Source organism: Grus americana, chromosome 2 (genome assembly GCF_028858705.1).
Source record: "Grus americana isolate bGruAme1 chromosome 2, bGruAme1.mat, whole genome shotgun sequence".
NCBI classification, from domain to species: domain Eukaryota; kingdom Metazoa; phylum Chordata; class Aves; order Gruiformes; family Gruidae; genus Grus; species Grus americana.
Window position 1 is genome coordinate 4,638,139 of NC_072853.1, and position 26,450 is coordinate 4,664,588.

Below are 26,450 nucleotides of genomic sequence, written 5' to 3' on the forward strand. Positions count from 1 at the left end.
ATATACTTGTCTATTCACTGCACTCTTCCAGCCCTTTTCTTGCAGGATGGATTTTTTCTGTTAAGTTTGCCATAGTAGTGCTGGCTTCACCCATTCATTTTCTGGTATTATTAGTATCTGCATTGGATGGAGTCACAGAATTTAGGATCAAAGGTTTCAGTTTTAGGTCCCTGCTGAGACATGCCATTTTTTTGTTGTAACACTTGAAATTTGCACTCAAAGCAAATCTCTCACTGATTTGAACAGCACCTGAAAGTACTTGGCAGTTCTGTATTAACCCCCCAGCTATCAAGGCATGTGTCCATGAAAGAGAAAAGCATGGTGATTGCAGAAAACTTGACTAAATGACTCCGCTAACATCATCCAGCAACCGTGAATGCATAGATGACACTTAATTGCTTCAGCTCAAAGTATTCTTTCTCTTCTTCCTGATGCTAGTTATTTACTCTGATTATTTATTAGCAAATGCGGAATACACATATCAATAGGAAGGGATTATGAGCAGCAATTCTGTTTAGCTTTATAATTCTGATTTAGGCAGAATTCCTCTGGCAAATCTTTATGTGCTGAATTGGTGCAGGGGCTCTGTAGGTAAAAAGTACATGTAATAGTACAGGTATTTAGTGTGTGTATGTGTTTTCAGAGATGTTGGACAGCCATTGGCAATAGTTGGTGCTAGCTCTTCCACCTAACAAGCAGCTTCCGAAAGGTGTTCCCCTGACTGTATCCTTACTGCAAGTGACTTCCCATGCTCTTGAACTTTATGGTTTTATTTCAGTTGAAATTAAACTAGTATTTGGTAAGTGACCTTGTTTGTATCCAGCATAGCACTCATTTAAAAAAAATATGGCAGATCAATAAATTAGTGTTCCCTTTTTAATCTTTCACAGTAAGAAATACTTCCGTAATTCAATCTTTAAAGATTCTTATTTTCTATTTTGGATGTTATGCTTGTAATCTTGTTTTAATACATTCAGGGCTTTTCCCTCCTTGATACAAAATCTGTTCTAAAATATTTCAGTTTGCAGTTAAAACTCTAAAGAATAACCACTCTGCTATCAAGTGTCAAGATAATTAATGTATATTGTTTCTTGCCAATAGCACCTATGTGCTTATAGCTCCTCCTGGCTTCTGAAAGTGGAATTTTGCTGGGCTTGCTATCTGGTTTATTATTCTGGACTTTTGGGGCATTGGAGAAAGATTTTGCTTTTCTACCAAGGTTATGGTAAAGTTCAACTTCTTCCGAGCAGGCTGGGTTCACAAGTGTGTGTGAGTTCACCAGCAGTTCAGTACAGAACATGCTTTTCTCTCTGGCTGGGTTCTTGCTGTGAAAGGCTCAGTGCTCTTATCTGTATTGACAGACATCACCAGAGTTTTAAAAGCAATGAACTTGAATTCAACAAACACAAACCCTGCCATGTGATGCTTAATGCCTTCCTGAACTCTGTACTGGCCTTTGCTCAGCGTAGTTGTTGTTCCTCAGCCTGTCCCCAGAGCAACTGTTGTCTTTTACTTAGAACTAAGTGGGCTGGGGAAAATAAATTTCAGTGCTTGTGATGTTCTCCTTAGTTATCTCATCCCTCAGTGGAGTTTAATAAAACCTCAGCCTGTGTGGATTATTTCAGAATGCTACTGAGGTAGAATGTTAGTCTTCCCTCTGGAGGTGCCAAAGGTCTTCTGTATACCCAACAGGTCGGTTGCTAGCCCTTCTGGTAAATGCGAATGGGGAAACATAAAGCAGAAAATTAAGTTTGACTGTGTAAATAGTTCTCCTTTGTAATACGACTGCTATCTGTAGTAGTATGTTCTGATGATGCCAGGAGTAGCCATGTAATGCTGCTGCTGCTACCTTTGTGACTGTTTAAATTGCAGATTTCTGAATGATTGGTTAAATATCCATGAAGCTTTTTCCCATACATCAGGGCATTAGCCTGTACTTTGCAGCAGTTTCAGCGTGGAAGCATTGAGACCTTTTCACAGAATACATTCTTCTTGTCTTGGGGCAACTAATTTTTTCTCTTCATCCCAGCCCTGCAAACACATACTTGTTCAAATTTGTGCAACCATGTTGACATGTTCAAGTCAGTAAGAGTAGTTCTTGTACCTGAACTCAAGCATGCCTATACATGTGTGTGTTAGCTATTATGGTGATAGGCTCTTGTTTGTAGTCATAATGAAGGTGGATGCAACCCATTTTATTGGTCTAAAAAGCAAAACTATGTTTTATTACGGCTATTCTATTCCATCCCACCAATGTATTTATCACTTCTCTAAAAATAGACTTAAAGCTTTTGGGAATGCAGGGCTATATTTGCAGTAACGTTTGCTGTAGCTCTGTTTCTGTGAGGACACTTCACTTGCTCACTGGTAATGTATAATTGTCCTTTGATCCTCTATTTTGGTTAATGGGTGAAGATGTGTACTGCCTGTTACTTGCTGCAGAAAACGCACAAGACTGTTTAACACAGCTTTTGAAAGTTTTTAAAAGCAGCAGGATATTCTGAATCATTCACCAAGACCATTCTTATACAGAATAATCAATGATAATGTGGTACTCACTGCTAGGTCGTAGACTTGTCAGTACGTCCAGATTTCAGACACTTAGTGGATCAACTCTACATCAGCCTTGCACCTTGAAAAGTGTGTTACCTTCCTGCTCATAAAAAGAAAACTTAAGAGAATTTTCTGAGAGCATCAAAAAGACCAAAATTCAAACTGGACCATAATCTGTTCAAGGCTTGAAAAGTTCAATTTTTACCTGTAAACTGAGTTAGGCTCGCCAAGCTTCCTGTTATCCTTTATGATAGTGTTTGATATTGGTGTAGCATCTTGATTTGTAGTTGTAGACCAGGTTGTAATGAGTGTCCATATAAGAAAAGGAACATTGGTGGATACAAATGTACTGACAAGTCATAAAATACTGTGGAAAAAATATTGACCAGCTTGATAGGCAGCAGGACCAGCGAGTGACAACCCAGGGGTTGCCAAGGTTGGTTTGTGTGTGTTGTAGTAAGGGAAAGCTCTGGGTTATTTCCTGGCAGACGTTCACGGAGAACTTCCTCTGAAGAGAAGCAGTCTCGAGTGCACTTCCTGAAATGTGTTTTAATTAGCAGTGCCTGAGATGCTGGGAATTTCACTCAGGAAATTTAGGCCTTATAAATATTGTGCTGTGCTCAAAACAGGACCTGATACTCTAGCTTAACCCTTATCAGCATTGTATAAAGGGAGAAGATTACTTGTCTCCCTTATGTTGTTCACAAATCCCAATATAATATTAGTTTTTTATTTATTTTTCCCCTTCTCTCAGTAGTCTTAATAGTTTTTGTTCCCTTTTGATTCACTAAAACCTTCAGATTTTCTGTGGTATTACTGTCTTGCTAGTAATTTCATTTTATATGTGCAAGGTTTGTTATTCTTACCTAGTTGTAAAGCTGGTGGAAAATCACGTGATACAGTATTAGAAGGCTCTGATGTGATGTCTTTCCTTCTCATGTATTTATAAAACACATTACCAGTTACATGTGAACAGCCAGTATAAGTCCTTTCAAATCAGCCTAACTCCCCTTTATGTCTAGATGCTACCAGATAATTTGGTTTGTGTATTCTTTTATTTCTTTGGGACCTTGAGTTGCACAAGTCTTCCTAATATATCATAATTCTTTAGATGCTAATTTTCTCTTGAAACTATTAAGCTTTGGAAATAATGCTGTGTTTTCATGTGCTTGAATTTCATTAAATGCATTTACAGTAGCAGGAATTGGCAGAAATAGTGGTTTATTTTTTATTATATTGTGTACTGTCCACACATACTGCTATCTTGGGTATAGAGTAGATGACTATCAGAAGTGATGTAATTTCTTCTGTTTATTTCTTACTGGTAGCTATGAATCAGTACTTTATTTTCTGTGGCAAGAAGTAAAGCAGGCAACTTGAATTCCCTGGACAAGATTCTGGACAAATGCAGCTTGGGCAGTGTTTCCTTATTAAAGGAGGATGAGGAAGACATGAGAAGGCAATAAGAGTGTATAACTGCACCCATAAATGAATGCATTAAATGGATGGGGCTTTGAGCAACCTGGTATAGTGGAGGGTGGCCCTGCCCATGGCAGGGGGGTTGGAACTGCATGATCTTTAAGGTCCCTTCCAACCCAAAGCATTCTTTGAATCTGTATAATGTTCTGTACCTTGATTGCCTAGCAGAAGTTATTAATAGCTGTTCCAGGTACCACTGAAATAACTACCCTTTAACAATGTGTGGAAGGTATATTGTAACACAGTCCACTCCCAGCTGTACAGTGGAAGGTGCAGTCTTTAAATTGCTAACCAAGATTCCCATTTAAAAAAAAAAGTAATTTCTTATTTTAGTAAAATAGTATTTAGAATGTGGAAGGGAAAAGGGCACTTAAAAAGTTATGGTTGTCAACAGGACTCCAGGTTTGGCATTCCAGGTTATTTTTGTATGTATTGTAAGCAGGTGGTTGTGTTGTCATTTCCCTCTTTCAGGATCAGTCTGCTCAGTTTAAGTTTCAGGATAGGACGATGAAAGCTTGGCAGAATCATAGTGGGTGTTAAGGTCCAAAGGAATTGGGGCAGCTGTAATCATGGAGTTCTTCCTTTCAGCCTGTTCCTTTATTCTGAATGATCTCTGCAAGAGCAATGTCCAAAAGGAATGCTAGACTTTTTCTAATAGTATAATGCTCAATGTATTTTAACTTTCTCCTGTTTCCAAAAGTCTTTTCATCTTGTTTTGCTGGTAGTAATATTCCTGGGAGTCTAAATCATATTGTATCCTAGTTATTTAAGCAGAACAATTCAGGTTGTACTCCTCTAATGTATGCTGACTCTTACAAATTACATATAAATCTGAGTTTGACTCTTATTATGGTGGATAACTTACCTTAGAAGCCTTTGCATAATAATTTTTGGTTTTGAAAAACAAGCAAATGAGATGTTAACTTGCACCTCCTTTTTGCATGCTGTTAGGGGCTATGTATTAATCCTTCTTTGATACCTCACAAATATATACTGTGCTCAGGAATCTTTTTATCCAACCTGAGCCTTGTGCTTTTAGCTCTGTGCTAAATCCTAAATATATGTGACCCTAAATGAAGGTGGTTGTTAAACAGTGACCTCTGCATCTTTTTTGGGGGGAGGCTTTTTTGGATGGCTCTATTTATTTATTTTAAGAGGCCCACTTTCTCCAGGATATCTTGTGTAGATGTAAGTAGTCAATAAAGAATAGGACATCTGGTGGTGGTGGTGAAATCTGGGCTTCAGTTCAGAGATTTCCCGTTCATAAGGTTCAAAGAGAAGCCAAGCCAAGGAAGACTTGCTTTGGGGTGTGAGCATGCATATATCCTGTGAGACTTTGACCAGTTACTCTTCTACTTCTTGAAGGAACAGGGTAAGAGTTAGAGCTCTATACTAAATCTGGAATTCCAGTGACACAAAAATTACTGAATCCTGATACTAATTCAAGGAGTTAATATTTTTGTTACTAATTTTTTGGTAACAAACACTTGGCTTTGGAGACATGACATAAATGCAGCTCTCCCCCTGGAAAGGAGAAAGAATGACATAAGGAAAACAGTAAGTTACATTGCTTAATACACTGATGGTCTCTGTATCCATAGTGATGACAGCAGAAAAATCTGCATAGAATGCTGCTATCATTGCTGCAGTAACTACATACAAGCAGTATAACGAATGCGGGTCAGAAGATGCTGGTTTAGGTTTTCTGACTAAAACTTCCACTTGAAGGTATCATCATACAAAGAAAACTTGTGATGGCTATATTCGGGGAAGCATCATAGATTTAAAAATTAGCTGAAATGCACAAATGCAGAGTTAAAGATTCTTTTAGCATCTAGTGCTTTTCTAATGCAAGTTGTGCATCTCCTAATTTAGTGAGCAAAGTGTGGAAGTGCTAAGGTGGGGAAGGGAGGGTTGCGATCAATCAGAAGGCTCATCTGTTTTTAAATACAAGATTAATCCCTTCTGCATTCAAGTTCCTCACCTGGTTCGTATTTTTAAAGAAAATACTTAATCCCTAAATGTGTTTCTGAACTGTAAAATACTTTTGTCAGGAAAAGATAATTTCTATGTTATTCAGGTGAGTTGGGTGGAGTTTACTTTAAATTTGTTATTTTAGCATGAACTTTTTTCCCCTCCTTTCTTCAAAACAATTTTTCAAGAGAAATTAGTGCGAACCTGTGAACATTTGAAAAACAGTTTGTAGGAAAGGCCCAAAACTTGGCCTCAGGTCTAGAATTTTTGCTCTCGTAGAAGTTATAGTTAATTATAGAAGATAAATTGAACAAAAGACTCTTTGCTTTTGGGGATGGGTGAACTATTATTTTTCTCAGTCCTCTGAAGTGGCAGTGGTGCAGAATTTCTGCAAATTGGCACATTTCAGTTTAATATTAGTTTTCATATCTGCAGCATCCGTATTTTCTGTATAGCTGGTCTGATGACTAATTGAGGTCATACGCAGTCTGTTCAGGAAATCCTGGTAACTTTGCATTTTCTTATTTTTACTGTTCTCTCGTATCATTCAAGTTGCCCAAAATGTGTTTTTTGAAGCAAGGATGTGTCTTCATTTGTCTGCCATATCTCAAATTTCTGAAGAATGCAGAGATTTGAAGGAGGGAAGCAGTCAGGGATGTGAGCAGCACAAGGATAAGGAAACTTCTCCAAGCCTACTTTATTCCCTGTGATAGAAAGAGAAATATACAGAATAAATTCGGGTTTGGATTTTTGGATTATGCAAATAATGGCGCGTACGTGCTATTTATAGCTTAAATAGGGCGATTGTTCCCAAATCTGTTAAAAGCAGGAGATAGTAAAAAAAATTACATTGAAATATTCATAGTGTATAATTGCTGAGGTCATTGGTAGTGCATGTTGGTATTTATTTCACTTTGGTTTATAATATATACACTTTGTAGATAACTTCTGTTACATTTTTAACTCCTACGCTGCAAATTAAATATTGATTTGTGCATTGCTGGTTTTTAAGCTTCAAGGCACTTTTGAGTTGTGGTTAATTGATCTCCAACCCCTTACTTTAACACCCAGTGGTTCTGAAAGCAAGGCATCTGAATTGCTAATTACTGTATGTTTTACACATGCAGTTCACATATCTAACCAATTTCAGGAACTTGAGACTAGATAGTTTTGCTCTGCAAGTTACTCTTTGAAATGCTTATAAATATGAAAGGAAAACAAGGATAGAACAAAATAGGAAATAAGCTAGTGCTAACAAGTTTTCTAATGTGAAAGTAATGTTATTTGCATGTAAAATATTTGGAAATTCCACACTGTCTTACCTTTCACACTGTCCATCTCATGGCATTCAGTTTCCCAAAAACCCAGAAGTGAGACTCAATTTTCTGGAGCTTCAAGTCACAAACATCAGTATTTAGCCAGTAATCAGGGCTGTAATCCAGTCCATTAGTGTTCCCAACATAGGTTTCTGCCAGCTTATTCTCACAACTTATACATGTGAGTTAAATAAATTTCATCATCTGTCATGGTTTTCTTGAATGAGAGGATTTTGTCTCTCAAAATAAATTTTTGTGGTTGTTGTATGAGGCCATATGAGTTATTTTTAATATTTTATGCTACTTAAAAGCATTTGGGTGCATGTTTGGTTCTTAATGTTAAAATTGATTGCCTTTCATTTGAATAATGTACCTATTTTTAAAGGATATTGAGGTGGAGGTCCATCAGGTCTGTAGTCTTGGTCATAATGTAAAATTTAAAAGGCCACCCGGAGCTCTGTTTCATAGAGGAGCAGCTGTTGAGTTCAGCAGTTGAAGAGCTGCTTACTGCCTGGAAGTCTTGCCTCTGATGATGAGCTGGTAAAAGTTAATGTAACACAGTGAGACTGTCTCTCAACTCTTCAGCAGGTGGAGTGGGGGTTCCTTGTTTGTTCATCTGTCTTTGAGATGCCATTGAAAAAGCTGATGTCAGGAGGTAGAACCATGTTGGCCTTAGAACATCAGATGTGGTAGGCTGGCTCCTTCAACCAGCAGTTTATAAGGAGACAAGGTGTCCATTAATGATCTGCATGGAAGGGAGTGCAAGTTGTGGAAACCATTTTGTGGCAAACCCACTGTATTTGCTCACCCGGACTGCAGAGGCAACACATTTGCATTGTAAATGGTTTTAGTTGTAGGATTTGGGATGGAGGCTGAGGAGACCATGGGAAGTTAAGTCCTGCGGAGACTAAATCTTGGAATCCTAAATAGAGATCAAGTCCCTAGTTTCTTGGTCTAGCTTGGTATGTTTGTACTTTTGGGAAGAGATGGAGGAGTTGGAACTCTATATTCTCTTAGTGTTAACTTCTTAAAAAGGCAAACAAGATAGTATTTTTCTTCAAACTTTTCAGAAATAGATGTTCTGGATGTAGGACAGGTCAGAAAGGTAAAACTTAGGTGTTCTCGCATTCATATGAATGCTTTGGAAAGAGGCCTCAGAGTGAGTCTTGGCAAGTCACTGCTGTCTGCCCAGCCTCAAAACTGCACTTCCTGATTTCTGGAACAGTGTTTAATTTGTAGACTCTTAATTTTAGAGCTGTATGTAATTGCTAATCGTGTCGACATTGTTTAATGTCTACAGACAGATGTGAAGATGTCTCCATTGGAAAAATCTATGTGGGAAAAACCCAAAATACTTCTTTTTTGGGTATTGCTTTATCTGAGGTGACCTAAATGAGGTTTAGCTAGTATATTGTAATCATACACCACTGAGATAAGCCTATTTGTGTATGTTGTCTGTAAGAGGTAGTTTGGACCAGATGATGCCCTTCTTCCCTGCACAGAAACTCCCTTGGACAGGATGAAACCATTACAAGTTGCCAGCCCTGACGACATACTCTTCCTCCCTCTGTGGTCACGTTCTTAATGACAGTATTATCTGTCATTACCTTGCTTTCCTAAATAATTGGACTTGTGCGGTGTACCACCTCTCTTATCTTCTCCCCCACGCTTTTTTGGCCATAAGCTAGTTCCTACCAAATTCAGCACAGAGGCAGGAGCTTCAAAACACAGCTGAACAGAGCTGCTGATTTCAGGCTGCTGACGTTAGGGGACACGACGTGTGCACGCTGAACTGGTACGCTTGGAACTTCAAACCACCCAGAGCACTACGATGAGTTTCATGAAAGCTTTGGTAGTGTACAAGTGCATTGGGATGAAGGGGCCATGCTTATGGTGGTTGTACTTTCTCCTTGCTCAAGGGTGTTCTGAACACGGTGATGACATTGAGTGTATGGGAAATAATGCTTTATTAATCAGAAAAGTTTATTGATTTTTAAATTTGGTATTTCAAAACAAGATTTTTAAGCATTTTAATATTTTTTAAAAGGTAAAATTGTGTAGGAAGTGTGTAAGGCAGTCTTGTGATCTTGGATATCCTCTTAAGCATTGTGCTGTGCCATTCGTTTGCATCTTAATCTTTTTAAATTTGAAAACTTTCTGGCATTGCTTTCAGTTTTCCTTTGCACTGTAAAAACGAAGTGATCTTTACAGCTCTGGAGGCAAAAATAAGTTTGAAAACTTACAAAACCATCCAATTATGGTATGGAATTCATGTGATTAAATGGGATGGCAGGAGGAACAGAGTTGCCCAGTTTACCCCAAACTCTTCTAGAGGATTTCTGCGGTTTTTCTCTTCTATATAGAAATAGAGGGACGCTCCATAGGTTTCCTTCTGGCCTCGTGACTTTTGTCACTGCTCTGTGATTTTGGAATTGGGAGAAAGAGGAGATAAAGGGACATACATAAATTGCATTCAAGTGGCAGCAGGGTTAACATCCCTGTCGTTTAGGCTGAAAATAATTTTTTCGTTCTTTGAGCTTTCAGTATCCTGTTACTAAGAACTTGGCATTTCTTCTTATGTGAGGCTGCAGCAGACAAACACAAAGTAGAAATTATTTCAACTCCACTTCTGTGACATGTTGTTAGCATATGCAGCCTGGAATTCCTTTGTACTGTCACAAATGCTTAATTTGCAGAATGAAAAAATAAATATTAACTGTACCAGAGCTGACACTGGAATAAGTACACACTACAGTTCTTTAATTTGATCTTTTTCTGCATATCAGCAGATGATGTATTTGTTCAGAAGTTCCTGAAATACCGGCATCCTCGTGCAGTAGCTGGATGATTTTGTGCCAGAATTACTTTAAGGTTTTTGAGCAAATTTAAGTTCACATCCACTCTGAACCTGTTTAGATCTTGAAACAACTTGCACTGAAAATGAGTCTTTTTGTAATAATTATTGGAAATTTGAGTAAGGTTTTTAATTTGGACCTTAAGCCATTTTCTTTCTGATTTATAAGCTTGAACTTGAATAATTTTTTGAGGGTGAGTTTTAGATGCCTTCACCAGCAATTCAGAAAGAGAAGACTGGGGAAAAGAGATCTTGATGAACTCAATGTTGTTTCAATATTTGATTCATTTTATTTTTTTAGTAAGCATTGCATAGGCATTCTGCCCATTATGGGAGGTAGAAGATAATGTGTTCTAAACAACATAATGTGCTAGGGGTACCTGACACTTCAGTACATGATAATTTGAAAACTAGATCATAGTGTAATTAAAAAATGTTCACCACCTTAATTTTGCTGAAGTTGAAGGTGCATGAAACAACTGTCAGTTCTGCTCTTCATAATCATTGTGACCAAGTTTATTTCTCTTTTTTTTTTTTTTTTTTTTTGCTCCTGTGGGATTCGGTGGCATCTGACTTTGTCTAAGTTGGATCAGGAGCAGAGAAAGCTGGATAGTTTTTTTGGGGGGTTTTTTTGGCTGGTCTTTCCTTCTTCCATGCCCAATGGATGATCAGTAAAGGAAAAGCTTTTTCGAGAATAGTCCTCAAATAAGTTATCCCTGTTTGGAATAAGAGGTGAGCTGGCATTGTTTTTTTTAGGCACGTGGAATGTGGGGTAATGAATAAACTACAATCAGTGAAGAATTTAAAAAATTTAACACTGTTTTTTCTTGGTTTAGGCTTTATTATTCTTGATGCTGTAATTTCCTACAGGTTATGCTGTGGTACAAAAGATTGATGGTTTACTGCCTTCCAGTTCTCATTGCTGAGGCAAAAGCAGACGTTACTTCTGTACATTTCTTTGTGGTCTTGAATTCTTACCTTCATGCAGAAAATGTTTGTTCACTGACTCCAACCTATGTAGGGCTGTACCAAATACGCTTATATAATTGGGATCTTTGCAGTCCTTTTTGATTTAATCTTAAAGGACTACATCATAATTTTCTTCATTTCTGCTAATGCATGTTACAGCTAACTTGCTGATAAGGAATCATTATACATCAACAGTGTATGTATTCACCGTTAGCATTGCATTTTATATATCAACAAAGCAAGTTCAAGAAAGATGTAATTGTGCTAGTGTATATACTATATGATCCCTTTGCATAAACGGAAAAAGCTGTTACTGGAATATTTGACTATGTACTTTCCAGGCGAAACAGCGCTGCTTAACATCAGCAGAAACAGTAAACTTTAGACTTTTTTTTTAATAGTAGATGCATTTTGTATTGGAATTTTTTTCTAGGAAGTCATGTCTAGATGCAAAATTAGGGTAGACTTAAAATCCATTTAAAATGGATCTGCAATACTCTGTAGTACTTAAATACTTATCAATAAAAGGTAAGTCAGAGTTACTAAGGGACTTAGTGATTTTTAACTAAGAAAGTGATGAGTGTGTTTTCTGAATAGCACTCCTGTCAGGATTCCTTTCCCTGCTGCTGCCCTTAAAATTGGTCTGTTAATTATTTGTGAGGAAAATCAGTTTGACAGCCCTGAAGGCAGAAGTGTTCGCTTCACCGTACAAATAGCGCTGTCACGCTGTAGCCTTGGCGCTGGGATGACAGGAGCTGTTTCTTGGAGAACCAGCTCCAGTCTCGCCCCACGATTATTTGGCTACCCCCCAGCTCTGGGGCTGCCAGCAGGGCATCTCTCCTGTAACATGTGTTAACTTATAGCTTCTAATATAGTGTAAGACAATTCTGTGGATAATCTAATCAGTTTAAACTGAACCGTGATAAATTTTGGGTAGGGTTGTAAGCTGCTTGTTATCTCATCTGAGAGAGCAGGGACCTGGACCTGGAACTCATTCTGTTCTATCACATGCATTTATCCAACCTGGTTTTGGCCAGGAACCTACACAGGAGATGTAAAGTGTATATAATTGAGACTTGTCTTTGCTATCCTTGTTCTTTCTCCCTAGTGTCTATGGAGTTTGACAGTATTGTATGTAATAATACTTTATAAGCTTTGACTTGAAAAATCGCAGCCGTGGCTTGTGTAGGAGGCGCAACTTGGGTTAGCTGCTGGGGAGGTAATTGCAGTGTTAACTAACAAACCCACAGCTCTTAGACACAGTATTGAGTCTACAGACTACAGAGTTTATAACATATCTAATGTTTATCTGCCATCTAAGATGTAATGAATCTTAAATCTTTCTGCAAGTATTTCTGGTGGTCTTAATCTGTTTCGTGCCAGAGGCAGAGAGAAATAATGCGTTCAATTTTGTCAAATTAAGTTTTTACTGTGCATTAAATTGATTAAATAGAGCAGCAGATTAAGGCAAAAAATACTATCTTAAATTGCAATTCAGAACTGATAGAATCTTAATGAAGCCAAGCTGAAGCTTTTCAGTGGGTTTGTGGAGATGAGAATCCATTAATCATATATGCTAGACTTCATGTGTTCCTGTATTAGAAACAAACTATTTGACTTGCTCACTTTGCTGATATGAGTAATGGCCGTGTTTGGAAGTCACAGCAAACAGAATATGGAAGTTGCATGCGTGTTGTGTTCTGTCAGGCCAACTGGGTCTCTTGTTTGATCATGTTCTTGCAGAGAACAGATGTGTTGGGGGTTTTCCTTTTACACGAACGACAGTGTCTTTTGAAAGTCTCTCTCCGGCTACATGACAGAACCAATTAGGAGAAGAAAGCCTGTCTCTTGTTGCGTACTGAAATTCTTCTGTCTGCAGTCTTGTTCCCCCACTACTCCCTTTTTTCCTTCGTAATCTAGTTTTTTGTCAGTCATCTCTTGGTTTCTTTGTCCTGGTGTGTGTGTGTGTGTGTGTTTTTTCTTTTCCTGTTTTTTCTGTCTGTGGTTCCTCCCCACCTCACTTGTCATCTTTTTTGCTGTCTTAATTCGTCCTCCATTTCTTTTCCATCCAGAAAACTGTATAAAAGGGGACAGAAACAGAGGAAAAGCTAGGGAAAAGATTTTTCCCTGTTTCTGCTGGTGCATCTGCCTTGTGTGGGGGGGGAGGGAACTGACCTAACACAAATACTACTATCATGAAACATAGCAAGAAAAACTAATTATGTCACTTTAGATTAATGCAGAATATATAGCTCTATAATGACTCTCTTGCCCTTTCTTGATTTGTTGCCTTTATTTCTGGTGCCCCTAGATTCCTATTTCAGGCTCTGAGGTAGGCGCTGAGTCTTTTTGGCTTAAAAATAATTATGTATGCTTGTGTAATGATAAAAAAAAATATTTGCTGTTATCTCCTTGCTAATTTTCATTGCCCTGTGTCTGCTCTGTTCTTTCACAAGTAATTTATTCAATCTAGATGGTCCTTGAGCCAACATTCCTTTGTGATCTAGGTTTTAGAAAGCTGTTTTGACTTTTTCTTCAAAAAACCAAAAACCCAGCTCACCAGAATTACGCTTTGCAGCATGCTGTGCCTCCAGACAGTACAATAGTTGGAAGCACTGTAATCTGTGTCCCTAGTGAGAGGTGTAAGGCTTGCTGAAACAACAAGATTACATTAAAGGAGTCTTCCCTGTGCCCGTGGTGGTATATTATTGGGAGTTTGTCTAGCACACTGAGCATGCTGTCCTCAGTTCCGTTATCTCTTACGTTGTTAAGATCCAAACCTGTCATGTCTTACTGGAGAACTGATTTCAGACTCTCTGTAGCTCTCGCTGCAAATGCCCTAAGCCATATGCTTGTGGAAATGTCCATTTCTTGTAAAGGGATGTTACGCTTTGCTTTGAGAACAAGCTCTAACTGCAGCAACATTTTTCTCCATTCAGAGTATCGCTATTAGACTAAGAAAACACCACTATTCTTGTTAAAAATAGATTTCATCTTGTTTATGGGGACAGATGTTCTGTACAGAACAAAACCTGCGCAGCTGCTGTCAAGCTTGCTTTGAATGCCTTGCAGTAATCCCATTGAGATCAATAAAACATTTTTTTAGGCACTAAGTTAATCTTTTCATGCATGCAAGTGTTAACTAGTAACGGCTTTTTTTTAATTAAGTACAATGTATGTGCAACGATGATAATTTTCTGTTAAACTTTTGACAAACTTTGTGTGTATTCTTTATTAGAAAGCTGTCCTTTAATTTTTTTCCTCCCTCCTTCCATGCTGGTTGCATTGATTATCTTCAACCTTCTTTCACTCATCTTGAATGTTCTGTGACTTCAAGTGAAAAACCTTAAAACTTTAATTCTGGCTCTGAAAAACTGTTCTAACAATGGAATCCATGTGTGGGCCATAACCATGGAAACAGCATAATTTTACAGTGGTGGAACATGAAGGGAAATGACTCTCCCGACTTTCTAAGAATTTGTCTTTAAAAAAACAAAAAGCCCAAAAAACTTGCAAAATACTGTTTTAGTATTCCAAAAAGAAATTTTGAGTGTTTTTTTGTTACATTGTCAATCTGTTACTTAAAATCCTCTTAACTAGTTATGCTTTTAAGAACAAAACAAAATGCCAAACCCCCTATAAAAACCCCAAACAAACAAACAGAAAAACCAAACCAAAAACCCCCAACAAAAAAAAAGCAAACCCAAACAAAAAAAAACCACCCAAAAAAGCAGTTTTCTCTTGCATTGTGTTCTGGGATCTGTCGCTCCATTTGAGTTTTTTTAGTATTTTGCCTGAAGTACTTTTTTCCAACTCTCTCCTGTTTTTTGTTGTGTCCTTGGTGTTCATTTCTGTACCTGGAAAAAACATTTATTTTACGTTCTGAAACATCTACTTGCTCTTGCTGAGTTCCTGTCATACCTAGAGTGCAAAACAGCTTTATTGGCACATAGTGCTAATTTGTATTTGAGTACAGGAACTATAAAATCCCATCACCTTTTGAAAATGTGGGTGATTTGTGGTGGCATACGGCATGTCACGAGTCCATTGTGGAAGATGACAAGGGAAATTCAATAATAGCAAGCAGTGTCAGGCAATGTTTCTTAAAAAATCCACTAAACCTATCACTTTTAAGAACAAGCTCTCTGTATTGCAAACGGGTAGGATAACTAGACATGTATGGAGTGCATGTCTACAGCTTTCCCTAAGCTTGCCTGAGGGTCTGAATTGGTAGGTTCATAAAATGTCACAGGATTTTCATCAGGATTACATGATCACAGGTCATGGTGCTGGAGAAATTCCTGATAGATCTGAACCATTGCCAGCACACAGATGTCCCTCTTTAAACATCTTAAGCAGTTTTAAAGTTCCTGGGCTTGTTCAGAATTAAACACATCTCCTTTTGCTATAAACCATTAAAGGATAAGAACATTCCTATAATGTAGCTGACATATTCTTAAAATAGCTCTTCTGATTGAGTAGGTATTCTTATAGGTTATGTCTGAAGTTCATGACTGTCCTACATCTTCGCAGAGCCATGACGGGAAGTTTAAGAACACAAGAATCATAGAATCGTTTAGGTTGGAAAAGGCCTTTAAGACAGAGTCCAACCGTTAACCTAGCACTGCCAAGTCCACCACTAAACCATGTCCCTAAGCACCACAGCTACACATCTTTTAAATACCTCCAGGGATGGTGACTCAACCACTTCCCTGGGCAGTCTCTTCCAATGCTTGACAACCCTTCTGGTGAAGAAATTTTTCATAATGTCTGACCTAAACTTCCCCTGGCACAACTTGAGGCCATTTCCTCTTGTCCTATCACTTCTTACTTGTGAGAAGAGACCAACCCCCACCTGGCTACAAGCCCCTTTCAGATAGTTGTAGAGAGTGATAAGGTCTCCCCTTCAGCCTCCTTTTCTCCAGGCTAAAGAAGTTCCCCAGTTCCCTCAGCTGCTCCTCATCAGACTTGTGCTCTAGACCCTTCACCAGCTTCATTGCCCTTCTCTGGACACACTCCAGCACTTCAATGTCCTTCTTGTAGTGAGGGGCCCAAAACTGAACACAATATTTGAGGTGTGGCTTCACCAGTGCTGAATACGGGGGCACGATCACTGCCCTGGTCCTGCTGGCCACACTATTTCTGTTAGAAGAGATGCTGCTGGATGAGACCATTGATCCTCCAGCCCAGCAGTGTGCCTTGGTGACAGCAGCAGGTGGTGTTTGTGTAGAATTTGTATGCCTGGCCCCGTATTTCCTCAGCATCCCCATTGTGTCAGGGATGCCAGCCGGTATTTCCCCGGCTAGTCCTTGTCAACCCACTGTGAATCTCACAGCTGCCCTTGAACTTGCTGATGGTACGTGCATCCACACCTTCCTCTAGCAGGAGCTTCAGGAAGCTCACTGCCAGCTGTGAAGAGAGTCATTCTTACTGGTTTGAAGCTAATCTCCAGTAGTTTCCTCAAATGAGGAAACTGGCAGGATTTGAACACTGGTGCTGCATTGATTTGCTTTTCCTTTTTCTTCCTGCCTTCCTGTTTGTAAGCTGTGGTCATATTCACTGAGAGCCTCATCTTCCCAGCTGAGGGGTCCCAGATTTTGTAGTTTGGCCTCACATGGCAGTTGCTCCATCCCTCGTTCACTTCACCTACCCTACTATAGACATTCTCTAACTCCATTATGCATTCCTTCTGGTACAGAGACCAGAACTGAACACAAGATGCAGATGCTTTATTGTTTTGTACAATAACATTTTTAAGTACCTTGTTTTCAGAACCCTTTCTAATGATACACAATGTTTTATTGCCTTTTTCTTTGGTCAGCTACTGCAGCTGACGATTTCAGAGAAAACAGTGACTCAGCCTTCTTCCCGCAGTTGGAACTGGAGAAAGTGCAAGTGTTAAGTCCTTAAGGAGGTATTGCTCAGAATATGTTTCCTCTAGATGCATTACATCACGTCTATCTATGTTGTAGTGTATCTGCTGTCTTTTAGCAACTTGCTTCATTTTGTGAGATCCTTTGGATATTTTTCCCATTGGCATGGCTTTTGTCTACCCACAAGAGCTTAATGTCACCTGCAGTCTTGAAGATTTCACTTATCCATTTTGTGATGCTGAATAAAACCACTTCTTGGGGACCTTACTCCAGACTCTTCTCCATCCATACCTCTCTTCCCCATAGGCAAAAGGTTTATACAGAACTTGTATCGATACTGACAATAAATTCTTTATCTGAGTTGCTCAGATACTGCATGTTCTGTAACTCAATGTGTAATGAGATTGATCCCACCTGCCCTGAGTAATGATTGAGTAATTTCTTTTGCTGCTCTTAACCTCTTTGAATGTAGCTTCCACCGGAACTATTTAATATCTTACTGTTCAGTATGCCTGGATAGATAACTTTGTGGACGTGCTCAATGATGTAGTGTAAATGAATTTAAAGTTTCCAGGTGCATGTCCTTTTAGTTCAGGGCAGAGTTCAGCTAAGATGAAGGAAAATGAATGTGGATTACTCTCAGCATCTTAATCAGAAGTTGGTTTTTTTTTCAGTTTCAAAAACTAGTATGTAACAACGATAAGCCAAGTGATTTAGGAGGAATTTCTCTCAGTGGGAGAGGGGAAATTGTGATTGGAAACTGTTAAAAGACTTTTGTAGATGCTGTAAGCTAAGGAGATTAAACATAGCTTTTGTTTTTAAATCACAATGGGTGGGAAGCAGAAGGCAGGTATAAACAGAAGATTGAGGGCAGTGCAAAATGCAGCAGGTAATCAGCTCCTGATTTGGCAATTTGTTGTCAGTTATGGAAGCAAATATAAACTGAACATGTTCCTGAGATACAGGACAAGTTAGCTGACACTGACACTTGTACTGCTGTAATAACATCATGCTCATGTGTGTTTAAAGCTTCGAGGTATGTCAGATACGATGGTGATCACACTGTAAATGTGCCTGGTACCTATGTTGTCAGCCAAACATATAATCCGAAATAAACCTCTTAGTGTTCTGTGCAGTACTTCAGTTGGTCCTCTAATTTTTCCTTGTCTTAACTTTGTATTGCTTTTGTGTTTCAGAGTCAGCGGCTTGAATTAAAACTAATAAATGATTAAACAGAACTTCTCAGAAATATAACATAAGCTGCATGTTTCCCGAGAAAGATCTCATCGTGGTTCATTCTCGGCTGTTTGCTAGTTAACCTTTTCAACAGACATAAACGAAAGCATTAAATCATTACTGGTGATATTTGCAGTTGAAGCAAAGATTTAAACAAAGATAGTAAAGGACTACAGCGCAACGTGGATCTCCTATGAAGCAGGGTTGTAAACAAAAGATGTGGTTTTGTACACTGAATTTCTTCTGATCTGGCCAAAGCACAAAAAAATGCTCATGAGTTTTGTGGACGGAGGTGTCTGTTCTATAATCGTCCCCCCCCATCTCTCCCCATGGTAACAGATAAAAGTGTACAGTTAATGGTGGATATTCAACTGCTGCTGTGCCGAAGGCAAATGCAATAAATATGTCAATAGGGGGAAAAAAGCCTCTAAGTAAGCAAATGGTATTTTTACTGCTGCTGTTTGACTTATGAATACTGTGTCAGGTACTGGTGTCTGTAAATTGGGGAAGCTACTAAAAGTAAAAATAGTTTGGGCATTCAAAGACTTCTAAGGATGCTTTAGAAAAATGGGCCTTTATAGTGATCTAGTTCTACCTCTCATTCTACATAGCTAATATAAGAAAAGATTTGATTGACTTGCTCTTTAAAATTGCCCTAAAATTGCCTTAATGGGAAATGATATAATAAAGGGCTGTTAACATTCAGCTCTACAGACTGCTAAATTAGAAGTAGGTTAGACTTAGGTTGGAAAAAAGGGATGCACTTTAATGATGAAGGAAAAATGTACGCCTATGGAACAGTCTAACTGGTGGTTTACGTAATTTTTTTTAATCATATTGTAAAACTTTTTAACAGCTTTTCCTTAGCAGGTGTGCTGTCAGAATGAATTTGTCATATCTCCAAGGTCTTTGCTTGATAGGTTGGATGATCTTCGATATATCCTTGAGATTCTCAACAAACGTAATTTTACAATGCAGGTTTTTTTGAAAGATGACTTGTGTTTTTTCTGCTTAATTATTTACTCTTTCAAAAAGGAAAAATATTTTGACATAGATGATGAGATCTCAACTTCATTAAAGATTAGAGGAATGTCTAGCTTTCTTTTTAGCCTGCCAGAGAATAATAGAGGCTGGATTCCAAAGGATGAAACTCTGCCTTCCTAAGACAACATCCTTCAGCATCACTCACACAAAGGCTAAAAGCTGAAAGATTTTTGGTACTGGTAGATTGCATCTTACGTTGAGTCCGAGACATTCCTCGTTCAGTTGGAAGGATTGTTGTCAAATGATGTGTGTTACTCGGCTTCCTGGAGACTGTGGTCTGTGGTTCCTCGTGTGCTGCGAGCCTTTACTCTTCACTGGAATGAGAGATCGGTTCATGAACTGAATATCTGAATTCATTTCAAGGGAATACTGTTAGGTCAGTCAGTCCCTGCTACAGGAGAAACGGATTAAATTGCTTGTGGTCTGCTGCTTACCACAGCTCTGGAAAGAGATTAGTGCTGCAGACGGGGTGAGAGTCTGAGCCTCTGTAGTTGTCCGTGGAGCCATATTCTCATTTTACCTTGAGGTAGGAACATGAAGCTCACAAAATATTCCTGTTTTTGATGATTAGATGTTACTCTTGGAAAGAAGATATTAAATTGTGGCTCCGTTTCCAAGAAAACATTTGAGGAAACGCTGCAATGCAAAATGCATAGTTTCGTAAAAACAAATATAGTGTTAGAGATATCCGGTACTCAAGGCATCCATAAATCATAGACAAAAGTATTTGTGACAGGATCCACAAAGCCTATTTGAGGACTACACTGCCCAAAACTATCTCAATGGGTGTAGCAGTAATAGTATTTTTTTCTTTAAAATACAGTGGTTTTTTTTGTTCTCCGGTGAATTCATGTAGGTAACTGGTTTACTTGGCAAGGTTTTTTTCTTATTTTGTAGCACCTCTAATGTTGTTACAGCTTCTTTCCTGTTCTGTTATTGTCATCTGCATATGGTATTACAGAAACCTTGGTTGGAAGAGGCCTCTTGAGGCCATCTGCTCTGTCCTCTGAATACCTACTTGGGATAAAAACAGTGTTCCTTGAGAACTGGTTTAGATTTACAAGGTATGTAAAAGTTTGTAAAGAACATAGTCAAAAACAATTTTTCTTTCTGCCTATTCAAATTGGCAATTTGTTCCTTCCCTAGTAGCACAGTAAGACATGCAAGAATATAAATGCAGAACATGATACGTTCAATGGATCAGTCAGTAGGAGTAGAAGCACGTGAAATCTGATTAATTTTTAATTTTGCTTTGAAGAACTACTTTGGAGCAGATAGGAGACATAAGGTTGGTTCATGTTGTACAGCCATAGATGAGGTTTGTGTGACAGCATTCACGTGCATTCAGGAAACGTGTTGTAGGAGAAAAGTCAGTCCAGACCTCCATCACGTGAGAGAATCCAACAGGACAGCTCCCCAAAATGCTCTCAAGTCCCTATTTACAGTCACAACCCAGATTAGAAGCCTTTCTTTTCTTTTTTTCTCTTCAAATCTTAGCATTGAATAACTTTCTCCTGTATAGAGATCTGAATCCTATAATAGTGCTTCAGAAAGGGAAAGGTTTTGCACAGCCAAGAAGGTAGGTTTGTAAACGTGGTCTGGAGTAAGTAGCTACCTAAATGTGTAGTCTCAGTTTACTTCTCAGTGAATGAAGTTTTTAAAATGTTGCCAGAATCCACTAATCTTTTTTTCAGTGTTAGATGTTAAAAGAAAACTGTATTTGGAGAATAAAGCGAAGAAGTTGCAAGCCAGAAAAGATTAGAGAGCGCTGGGGAGACAGGGTAAACCCAAGGGTAAGAAATATCATCAAAGTTCTTGATGCGACTCTGCAGCTAATAAAAGTACGTGAAGGGAATGAACATTCACTTACTGTTGTGGTGTCTGGATACACAAAAAGTGAAATTGTTACTTTTATCTTTGGAATTGTGATAATGTTTGCTTCATTTATGCTATTATGAGTTGATATTTCTGTAGTGGCTGGTGTTAGCCAGAATTAAGATGCATTAGCGTATAGAGGACCTTATGCTTAATGCAAATCTTTGAAAAATATGATACAAATAACTTGCTAAGTGCATTTATGGAATTTTGAGCATACTGATATGACCTTCATGCTTCAGTTTCTTTTGTCCTACTTGTTTTTAAATCTAGTGTGTGTCAGTCATAGAAAACAGTCTCTCTTATGCTAAATTGTATTAGAAGACCACGTACTTGCAGGAAGCTGTTCAGTATACTCGTCCCAGAGGTGCAGCGTCTCTTCAGTTAATGCACTTATAGAACTGATTTGCAGTGGAACATGGAAGTAAGAAATCATTGCAGCGTTTGACTTTAAGATCAGCACCATTACTATATTTTAGGTAGCTTGTTTGGTGAGGTCCCGGTGCAGTAATGGGATCTATGTGAATGCTGCCGCCTGTGCGGGGAGAGATCGCAGTGGAAACAGCAGCTCAGGTGTTAAGAAAGTGTTGATTATATTTTAATGTTTGTTTTTAAGTTAAAAATATGTGTGTAGCTTTGCTGCAGAGCTTTCCCTGGAGGTGTTTGAAATTGCATGGCTAAGTTCCTGGAATGTAAATTAATGTTTTCTGCCTATCTGTGTGTACATGGTAATGTATTTTTCTAGTGGTTAAGTTTACCGTTATTTTCTTGAAATCTGTTGTGTAGGCACACTTAACCAAATAGTCTGCTTCAAGAATAATAATAAATTTCCAATACATCAAGAATTAGAAGAAAATTTTAATACAGCTTGTAATTTGTTATAGTCGTTTAAGTTTTTCAATGTTCTTTAATTTTAATTACAAATGGAATTTAGAGATTAGCTTCTATCACTGCAGAAAAATTAAAATCAAATATGGTATTTTCTATTCTGCAATTTTAGTTTTACTCAGGTGGCTGCAGTTGTTTGTATTGTATATTCTAGTGACAAGCAGGAATTTTTTTGCTACTTTATAACAAAAGTGCGTGGAAACTATTAAATGTATATAAACAGACAAAAAGCTGCAACATTTTTCTTCATTTAACTTTCCAAATTAATTGTCACTGCAACATATTTGTCTGCTGGAGGAAAGCTCTATTCCATACGTGCTAATCTGGATTCTGTGCAGGAGGAGCTGTTGCAGGAGGCGACTTGAGGTTTTTCCTTTCATTTTGTGTTTTAAATGTTTCAGCTCTGTGTGTTGCCATTTCATTGTCTCCTCAGAGTACTACAATTCAGTTTTGAAATTTTTAGTAGGCTGCCTTTAAATCTCAGGTGTAATTCTCTGTGGTATTCAAGTTTTATCATGTTTTGCAGCCACAAACATGGATTGTAAATGAAAGCAAACATGATGTTAAGGATTTGGTGAGAGCAGGGCTAATAAATTTATTGAGCCTTGTTATTTCTTCTGATAGGTAGCAAAGCAGTGACCCTCTGCCCTGATAATCTCTGAATCTGTTCCAGTTGCTACACCTATGGTTAAAGTTCAGTTTCCACGTGGATTTTGTACCCAATATGAGAATTTTATTACTCAACGTTGTCTCCTTTTAGCCGAATAAACGTGCAGACCTTTTTCTTAGGTTTTCTTACTTGTTTGTTTTACTAGTTCCCCTTTCTTGTCTCCCCTGTATTTATATTTGTATTTCAGCTTTTGTTAGCTCCCCGATTTGCATCCCTAGTCCTCATCCTTACAGACTCTGAGTAATTCTTGTTTTCTAGTTCTTGGTGGGTTCTAGTTTCTATTCTGACCTCTGATCTGCACCTCAAGTCCCAGTTACGGTCACGTGTACTGAGATGAGAAGTAGATGTATGAAAAGCAGGCAGAAGGAATATAATGAGTTATAGTTTATATAATTACCTCTTTAAGAAAATTTAATGTGTATGCATTTATACCCATCTTTCTTTAGGGTATACTTTTTAGTATGCTCTATCTACACTCTGAGACAGTGGTTCTTGTAAAGTTGATTGCAGCTCAAGACAGAGTTGGCATTTGCTATAAAAATGTTCAGCAACTGTGTCTCACGTGCTTCAGTGACAAGAATCTTTCTTTTAATATTATTTCTTGCATTCCATAATTATCCATTTGTAAGCTTGGCTACCTTTTCTCTAAAGGTTTAAGAATAAAGAAAACATACAATAATGTCCTCTTCATATGCAAAGACTAACCCTGGCACTTCCTGCTCTGACATGATGTAGGCGATAATGGTGAAATCTGTATGTAACACTTAATTTGTGCGTAGTGACCTGTATTCTGCTGTAGTAATTACACTCATTGCCTAGCAGTGTAATTTTTGTCCTTCAGTTAGGTGGGCAAAACATAATCTTGTTAATGAACAGAGTGAGACAAGGAAAATGCTTTTGATTTGCATGTGGCATGCCTAGCAGCTAACAAATTGCTTCAGATAATGTACTTCATTAAACAAGTACAGCCTTGCAGAAAAATTATTAGGCCAATGCAATTTTAGAGCTATTTTTCCTTCTGTTTCTAAACGTATTTCTTTATTGTTACAGATATTTCAAGACTTTCCTTGCCAGCAGGTAAGTTCTCTTCTTTCATTTATGTCTTGATGTGACAGCAGGCAGCTTTTAAGGGCTTGCTTGCAATATAGTTGTGCTTTTATATAAACAGAATATCGGTTCTTTTTGGCACTGTCATGGTACTTAATCATATGGAGATCTGAGCTCAAAACAAAACCTGTTGAGGTACAGATTTTTTTTTTACATTTAAATAGTGTATTTTGACAAGGGGAGGAGGTAACTGAGATATAAATATATGCAGTTGTTAAATACGCGTGTGATATAGTTAATGCTTAAAACGACTCATCAGTGTGTGATACAGCTGTCAGAAGAACAGATTAGCAGCAGCCACAAATAGTCTTAGTGGTGAATCAGAGGGACAACGTGCAAGGCAGTATGGATGGGTGGTTTATGGGTGGAAGGAGTCTCCCCAGTGCTAGTGGAGAAGGTGACAGATGTGTTCACTTGCCTGGGGTCACAGGTGACTTGGGCCAGAGCTGGAAATATCCATCTGCTCTGTTGGACCCTGTGTCTCCTGTCAGTGGTGTTTAAAAATGAAAAAATCCACCCCAAAACAACAACAAAACCACAACAGCAACAAAAACCAACCCACAAAAAGAGGATCTTAATTTTTTTAAAAACATTTTTTGTTTGATGCATTTGGTCTTTAACCAAGTATTAAGCTTTAGAAATTCACTTGTGCTGTAGGCTCAAGTTGTGCTGTAGAGCTCAGAATGGTGATGTCTTCTGTTCCCCAGCATTTTGTCCCTCTACTCATCATTTGTGAGTTCTAGAATCATAACTGTAGTATGCTTTTACTCCTGGTTGAGCAAGTTTGGGATTACACGTTATCAGACTTGCTGCCTTCTGTCCTTACTCTGTGTTGGTGATTTTTTGCTTATGTATCCGTTCTTTTATTTCTTCGCACTGAGATGTGCTTCATATCTGTCCACAAAATAACTTTTTTACAGATGAGTATCTAAAGTATAATGGTACTTGCTCAATATGAATCTGTTCTGGAGGTAGTTGCTCTTTGCTGTTTGAATCAAATGGCAATTTCAATGAAAAGCTTGATAGCTGACATGCAGTCTTTTCACAAGAACTTTAGAGTGGCTTTGTTTGAAGCAATGATGAGACAGTTAAATGTGGAAAAAGCTGTTTTGTGGTTTTTGTTTGTTTTTTTTTTTTTCTTTTAAGGAAGGCATCTTAAAAATGATTTTTGAGTGCTGGGAGTGGTTGTCAGGAAGGCATGTACTTGTGGAGAATATTAGAAAAATAAATGTCAGGACTTTAGTCAGGCAGACAGGAAGATAAGGGATGTTGTGTGTTTTTTTTTCCTGCAGCTTCTAAAACAAGGATGTATGATGAAACTTCTCCAGAGTTTCCATTTGGGACTGATACTGTGAATTTGAGTCACAATGAGATTATTCTTTATAATTTGGGTATGTGTGTGCAGGTGTCCCAATTGTACTTTTTTAGCTGTGTCATTGGAGTACTGATAGAGGGCAAAAATTTGCCCAGGACTTTAAAATGGTAACCTTTTTCCATGGTAAAGCAAGAGGCCTTTATAAGGGGTAGAAAAGCTATACACCACAGCTTGCCTATGGCAGGGACTTGACAGTATTCACTGATAAAGGATCTAAGGAAACCTGTTGTAAAAAAACATGCTTAAAATACTGTCAAAAGAGAAAGGTGTGTCAAACAGTCCCACAGAGGTCTGACTTGTCCTGTGGTATTTTCATTAATGGCTGTGATGATGGACTTTTTGTGCCTATTCAATCTACCAGTAACAGCAATACAAAAAAAAGTTATGAACACATTGAATTAAAATTCAAAAGAAATTTGACAAATTGGAGCAATAGTGAGGATAAAAGAATGCATTTGAATAAAGATAAGGTTCTACATTCAGATGGGAAGTTTTAATCATCAGAACTCGTATTTGCAAATAAATAATGGTATTTTCTTATTTCAAACTTTGAAGGACTTTTGTATTTTTTTTCTGGGTGCTACTTTTAGCAATGGACAACAGATGTCACTAGAAATGCTCACACTTTTGCTACCTGGTTTTAGTACTCCAAATTTTCATCATAATACAGTGGGAGGTTTTGCAGTATTTGAAGACTTTGCAGCAGGGAGGAGACTAAGACATTACAATAAAGACCATTTTGTTTGAGATTATATTACACATAAATTTGTTATAGTCGGTGGTATACCAAGGTCATCCGGAACACTGCCTTTTCGCTTTGATTTCATAGCAAAGTCTTCTTGTAAAGACGGATTGTTTGTGAGCTGTTGAATGCATTAGTTGATTAGGTTGTTAGTTAAATCATTACTCAGGAGAGGTATCCTACATTAATCTATAGCACTGCTTTGAAGTCTGGGTAACTTGCTTTTTTACTACCCTGTAACTGAGGCCATGGATATGAGTGTAGAAAATGTTTGGAATGTGAGCCAGTAGGGGCTTGGAGGGCAACTTGCTAAAATATTATAATTTCAAAGCCAGATAGAGAACACAGTACTTCTGTCTGTATGTGAAGTTATCTTGGAACATGAGTGTGTTCACAGTACGCTGGGAGGAGTGAAAGACTAGTTCCCTCTAGTAAATACAGTTAAACTTTTGTCTGTTGGCACTGTTGGGATTAAAAACAATCCGTCCTGGATTT

At 38.1% G+C, this 26,450-nt stretch overlaps 1 protein-coding gene across 7 annotated transcripts in view; it reads left to right on the plus strand.

Annotated features, from left to right (window-relative positions):
• The window catches only part of PTK2 (protein tyrosine kinase 2), a 224,137-nt gene that overhangs the window by 20,725 nt on the left and 176,962 nt on the right, over positions 1–26,450 (plus strand). For 5 of the 7 annotated variants that reach the window (XM_054814477.1, XM_054814476.1, XM_054814481.1 and 2 more), the window contains one exon: positions 23,782–23,808. The exons of the other annotated variants lie outside the window; for them this stretch is intronic. The gene's annotated coding sequence lies outside the window, so the exon portion shown is untranslated. The remainder of the gene's footprint in view (positions 1–23,781; positions 23,809–26,450) is intronic. 7 annotated transcript variants of the gene reach the window in all.